Genomic DNA, 7,368 nt, shown 5'->3' on the forward strand with positions numbered 1-7,368 from the left:
ATTCATGCCCAATAATTTTAAAATCCATGCATGAATGACAAAGATATGGACCGGACAGGCCCATCAATGCACTATCGTGAAATGACCTTTAATGTCTAAGTGTGACCTTGACCTTTGAGCTACAGACCTGGGTCTTGCGCACGACACGTCGTCTTACTGTGGTACACATTCATGCCAAGTTATTTGAAAATCCATCCATGGATGACAAAGATATGGACCGGACACGAATGCACTATCATGAAAAATGACCTTTAACGTCTAAATGTGACCTTGACCTTTGAGCTACAGACCTGGGTCTTGCGCGCGACATGTCGTCTTACTGAGGTACACATTCATGCCAAGTTATTTGAAAATCCATTCATCGATGACAAAGATATGGACCGGACACGAAAATTGCGGACAGACCGACAGACTGACAGACCGACAGACGGTTCAAAAACTATATGCCTCCCTTCGGGGGCATAAAAATGTACAAATCCTTCCTGCATGAAGTGTACTTTAGACTTTTACCTAAAAAAAATCAAAATATAAACACCAAAAGAAAATGAACAAGTCCCTCCCGCGTACATGAAGTTTACTTCAGACTTTAACTTATAAAAAAACTAAGTATAAATGCCAAAAGAAATTGTACAAGTCTTTCCCGCGTATATGAAGTGTACTGCACAAATTTCAAAGTATCTGCAGTGTACTATTTTCTTGTACAAGTCCCTCCTGCATACATGCAGTGTACTCCTTAAATTTTCAGAGTATGCGTTGCGTACTTGAAGTGTAATAGTGACCTCCTGCATACATGCTGTGTACTCTTCGAAATAGTATGTGGCATGTATGCGGCATGCGGTGTATGTAAAATGTACTCCTCTGGCGTACTACTGTGTTCGCGGCATATACACAGCAAATACGCAGCATGTACGCCACAGAGGCTTGCTTCTGTAAGGGGGCTCAGCCGCAGTAAATGCTTACTAATAAACTCTAACCTGCATAGTGTTTGAAATTACTTATTGTAATACATGTAATCACTAGATTCTTTACACTAACGCATCATTCATATAATCGTTACGTGGCACAACTCAGTATTTGAACCATTTCCAGCATCTCAGAGACTTGTCTGGACTTTATGACGGGGACTTTATCATCATTCACAGAAGAAACAGCTGCCGTCGGCGCGGTTATTTTTAATTTCTGTTTATTTTAATATCCGGCTCCAAATAACCACTGATATCAGACAAAATCAAGCAGATCGAAGCTAGTATCCAATTCTTTTTCGTTTGTATTAAAAATTATTGCAGTAAACGCTACAGAATAAGCGGAAAATGACTTGGCTCCTAACTTTTACATCAGTTGTTCTACAGCAATTTATGTTTTGATCTTTTTAACAATCATTAAGCTACCGATTTCAGTTGTAATTGTGGATATCATACTGAAGATTGTTAGCATTATCTTTTTCAGTGTCCTAACTTTATAAATCAAAGAATAGTTATGTTCCAGTCAACCAAGGAGTCCAAGGACTATCACCCTTTATGTACAGATACATTACTTTTTGGAAACCCTTCTTTAAACGATAATATTAATATTTTCAGAAGTGTTCAAAAATTTATTAAAGATACAAAACAAGAATTGAAATACTACCAACTTTTGTGTCCAAATTCATCTAGATTTAGTTTTGCAACAACAAAACCAACAATAAAAATATACAAAGCAAAAACTAAAATATTAGTATCAAGCGAAATATAAAAATTATGTTGTACTTGATCTAACTAGACTTCCTCTTACTATTCTTTCTTCCCTCTTTCTTTCTTCTTTTAAGTTCATTTATATAAAATATTGCATAGCTTTTTCCATACACAATTTGTAGCCAAATCTCATGTAAGTGATTTGTGTTAAGGTATTGGACCCCTAAAAGTAATGTTTATAAAATGGCATTTGCTTGGTATATTCTTAAAGTTGACCATGTTTTACACTGTGTTGCAAATTTTAAACAACTTTTACCGTGCCGTTTTTTGTAAATTTTGTATAATGTATGGTATTTCCTCATGCTCAAGAAGAGACAAAATTCAATGTGATGGCCACTATCTAAAACGTCTGCAGAGAATTCATTACAGCATTAATTTTGATAAAAGAAACATCAAACTATTGTTAAACAATTATAAAACACAAAATAAAACTGTAAAAATAATTTTTTTCTAGGGTGCTTCAAGTAAACAGATTTAATGAGACAGAATTCTAACTCCAACATTGAAAAATTAAGGTCGAATCCTGTGGGTCTGTTTTGAATTTTGCTCACTTCATTCAAAAACAAGAGGACCATGATGGTCCTGAATCGCTCACCTCTTCCCACATGACCCAGTTTTGAGTATGACGTCGTTTTTTCTATTATTTGACATATTGACCTAGTTTTTGAGCTCATGTGACCCAGTTTTGAACTTGACCTAGATATTATCAAGATAAAAATTCTGACCAATTTTCATGAAGATCCATTGAAAAATATGGTCTCTAAAGAGGTCACAAGGTTTTTCTATTATTTGACCTATTGACCTAGTTTTCGAAGGTACGTGACCCTGTTTTGAATTTTAACTAGATATCATCAAGGTGAACATTCTCACTAATTTTCATGAAGATCTCATGAAAAATATGGCCTCTAGAGAGGTCACAAGGTTTTTCTATTTTTATACCTACTGGCCTAGTTTTTGATTGCACGTGACCCAGTTTCGAAACTGATCTAGATATCATCAAGGTGAACATTCAGATCAATTTTCATGAAGATCCATTGAAAAATATGGCCTCTAGAGAGGTCAAAAGATTTTAATAATTTTAGATCTACTGACCTAGTTTTTGATCGCAGTTGACCCAGTTTCAAACTTGACCTAGATATCATCATGATGAACATTCAGACCAACTTTCATACAGATCCCATGAAAAGTATGGCCTCTAGAGAGGTCACAAGGTTTTTTTATTATTTGACCTACTGACCTAGTTTTTTAAGGCACGTGACCCAGTTTCAAACTTGACCTAGATATCACCAAGGTGATCATTCTGACCAATTTTTATGGAGATCCATTCACAAGTATGGCCTCTAGAGAGGTCACAAGGTTTTTCTATTTTTAGACCTACTGACCTAGTTTTTGACCGCACATGACCCTGTTTCAAACCTGACCTAGATATCATCAAGATGAACATTCAGACCAATTTTCATACAGATCCCATGAAAAATATGGCCTTTAGAGAGGTCACAATGTTTTTCTATTATTTGACCTACTGACCTAGTTTTTGACGGCACGTGACCTAGTTTCGAACTTGATCTAGATATCATCAAGATGAACATTCAGACCAACTTTCATACAGATCCCATGAAAAATATGGCCTCTAGAGAGGTCACAAGGTTTTTCTATTATTTGACCTACTGACCTAGTTTTTGATGGCACGTGACCCACTTTCGAACTTGACCTAGATATCATCTAGGTGAACATTCTCACTAATTTTCATGAAGATCTCATGAAATATATGGCCTCTAGAGAGGTCACAATCTTTTTCTATTTTTAGACCTACTGACCTAGTTTTTGACCGCACGTGACCCAGTTTCGAACCTAACCTAGATATCATTAAGATAAACATTCAGACCAACTTTCATACAGATCCCATGAAAAATATGGCCTTTAGAGAGGTCACAAGGTTTGTCTATTATTTGACCTACTGACCTAGTTTTTGATGGCACGTGACCCAGTTTCGAACTTGACCTAGATATCATCAAGGTGAACGTTCTGACCAATTTTCATGAAGATCTTGTGAAATATATGGCCTCTAGAGAGGTCACAAGGTTTTTCTATTTTTAGACCTACTGACCTAGTTTTTGATGGCACGTGACCCAGTTTCGAACTTGACCTAGATATCATCAAGGTGAACGTTCTGACCAATTTTCATGAAGATCTTTTGAAATATATGGCCTCTAGAGAGGTCACAAGGTTTTTCTATTTTTAGATCTACTGACCTAGTTTTTAATAGCACGTGACCCAGTTTCGAACTTGACCTAGATATCATCAACATGAATATTCTGACCAACTTTCATAAAGATCCCATGAAAAATGTGACCTCTAGAGTGGTCACAAGCAAAAGTTTACGGACGCACGCACGGACGAACGACGGACACCGCATGATCACAAAAGCTCACCTTGTCACTTTGTGACAGGTGAGCTAATAACCTTGAGGCAATAGTAAAACCTACCTGCATTTCTTCCAAAATGTGTAATCTAAAGAATGAAGGCAAAATAGAGAACTTTTACAGCACGTAACTCAGAATTTTTAAAGATGTGTAACTCTACCCCTCCTGATTCAGAGGTAAATTCACATTGAACAGCAAAAAATCGCTTATAAAATGAAAATTTTCCACTTTCGTACAATACATCCATAATTAGTCTTGAAAGAAGTAAAAACTTACTAGAAAAAAAGGAAACGTAGAAAAAAAAATTTGGTCCCAGTGGGGTTTGAACCTACGCCCCCCTGAAAATTGCAGTCAAAGTAGGTTTATGGTAGAAATTGAATACTCTTCAAAAAGGAGATACTCTATTACGGGTCCAATACCTTAAGGGGAGGGTATGTAATAATGTTGAGAGAACTTGTTACCAACCCTTTTGCATATATTATTGTTAAGTTTTGTATTTGAGATGTAGATATTATGTATATTGATATGCAATAAAATATGTTTAAACACAGTTATTCTACATGTATAAATAACCACCGTCTTGGAAGATAAATGAGCGGAGTCGTTTTGGACACTTTGATTGTACAAAGTTTTCATGTAGACAGCGTGTTTGTCTGTTTGCGGAGCTTAAATTCAAAAAATAATTTCAAGTACAACACTTTGAGTGACCTTCGCCTTAGGTATAATGGGCAGTCCCTGCATAAAAAGGCTTTGTTTGCACAATGTTTATGAGGTATAAGCAAGTTAAAAAAAAAAAGATGTGACAGAAAAAAAGGTTGCCGAAAAGCTTAACTTTAACCGAGGCTGGGGCTAGTAGAATAGCACCACTATTCCCTGAATAATCGAGCTAAAATACAAAGAAAAAAAAAACAAAAACAAAACAAAGTGTCCTGTCAAGCTTAGCGGAATAAATACATATTTTTCTCGTATGTTAATGGAAACTCGTATACAGATTCTATTTCTTGTCCAAGACAAGGACACCGTTGGTGAAACAGACCAATAAATACTGTTTCACTGTTGCAAGTAAAATACAATACAAAACTTATATTTATAAATTCAGTAAGTACAGTGTATAGAGCCTACAAGCCCAAACACTTCGTCATTTCTTTATTGAATAGGCATACAGTGTTTTGGGGAATAGTGGGACAGTTTATTATAAAGTTTTGCGGCTAGGCGGTCAATGCATAATTCAGATGCATGTTGAATTAAACAATATCTAAACTATTCAGGATTGTAAATTCATATTTGTATGTATAAACTCATTTGCATGGATTTATAATTTAACATTCAGAAGTGGTTCTGACACGTATTTCACTCGCAGTTCCTAAATAATGGGCATTTTTAGCCTGAATACATCGTCTTTTGCTTCGAGCTGCTGGGTTTTGAATGAAAATACGCTTTAATTTCATGCGTTAATGTCTATTTAACTGCAGTTTGTTGTAGAGACATTTATCATACATTGAAAAATATATACAACAAGAATATTTACTTCAAATAGCCACAGAAAAACAAAAAAATACTCACTACCGACAGCTTCCAAAAATTTGAAAAACGGAAGTGAACGCCTAGTTATTGGCGACTTCTGTTTGGGCGTACAGAGAGACTATACACTGTGCTCTAGAGTGTATACAAGCTTTTCCTTTGATTTGAACTAGTGACAGTTTTTTGCCCAACATGACCTTAGTTCGAAATCATCTAGACTTTATGATAAAACACATTTTGACCAAGTTTTATGAAGATAGAATAAAAAATGATGTGACCCCTAGTGTGTAAACAAGCTTTTTCTTTCATTTGCCTGGTAACCTAGTTTATAACCCCACATGACCCAGATATAAATTATTCCGAGATTTCATGCAGAGAAACATTCTGAAAAAGTTTCATGCACTTAAAATGAAAAATGCAGCTCCTATTGCATACACAAGGTTATCTAGCTTTTGACCCCAGAAAGGTCATCAAAACAAACATTGTAATGAAGATCCAGAGTAAAATGCAGTCCCCATTGCATAAACAAGATAACTTATATTCAAATTTGACCTAGATTTCATCAAGGCAGCCATTTTGACAAAATTTTACGAATATCCAGTGTAAAATGCAACCACTATTGTGTACACAAGGTTTTTCTTGTGTAGGTGACCTAGTTTTTTTGACCCCAGATGACCAATATTTGAACTTTACCTAGATTTCATCCAGATAAATATTCTGATAAAATTTCATGAAGATCTGGTGGCCTAGTGTCCTAGTTTAGACCCAAAATTACACATGTTAGAACATAGCCTTCAACATCTTATCAAGGCAATTATTCTGAATTAATTTCAAAAAGATCCAGTGTAAAATGCAGTCTCTATTGCATACACAAGGTTTTTCTTTCAGATGACGTATATTAGAACTTAATCTAGAATTCATCATGGCAATTATTCTGACCAAATTTTATGAAGATCAACTGAAAAATACAGCCTCTATGCAGACACAAAGTTTTTCTTTGATTTGACCTAGTGATCTAGTTTTTGAACCCAGATGACCCGTACATGAACCTGACACAGATTTTATCAAACTTATCATTCTGACTAAATTTTATGAATATCCAGTGTAAAATGCAGTCCCTATTGCGTACACAAGGTTTTGACCGGGTGACCTTGTTTTTCTACCTTAGATGACCCATATTAAAACTTGACCTAGACTTTATCTAAACAAACATCCTAATCAAATTTCATGAAGATCCGGTCTAAAATGCAGTCCCTACTGCATAAACATGGAGTTATTTGATTTGATCTAGTGACCTAGTTTTTGAACCCAGATAACCCACATTCAAACTTGACTTAAGATTTCACCAATGCAATCATTCTGACCAAATTTCATGGAGAACAAGAGGGCCCTCACCAGAGTTGATCTGGCCTACTGTCTTAGTTTTTAACCACACATGACCCATTTTCAAACTTGACCAAGAGATCACCTATGCAAATTCTGACCAAGTTTCATAAGGATTGGGTTACAACTTTGGCTTTACAAGATTTTCCTTTGATCTGACCTACTGACCTAGTATTTTACCCACATGACCCAGTTTCAAATCTGACCAATACATCATCAAGACAAACATTCTGACCAAGTTCCATAAAGATTCATTAACAAATATGGCCTCTAGACAATGTTGGGCTGTTAAGACTGCCTCTGGTTTTAAC

The sequence above is a fragment of the Mercenaria mercenaria genome, unplaced genomic scaffold, assembly GCF_021730395.1.
Source record: "Mercenaria mercenaria strain notata unplaced genomic scaffold, MADL_Memer_1 contig_3740, whole genome shotgun sequence".
Taxonomy (NCBI): Eukaryota; Metazoa; Mollusca; class Bivalvia; order Venerida; family Veneridae; genus Mercenaria; species Mercenaria mercenaria.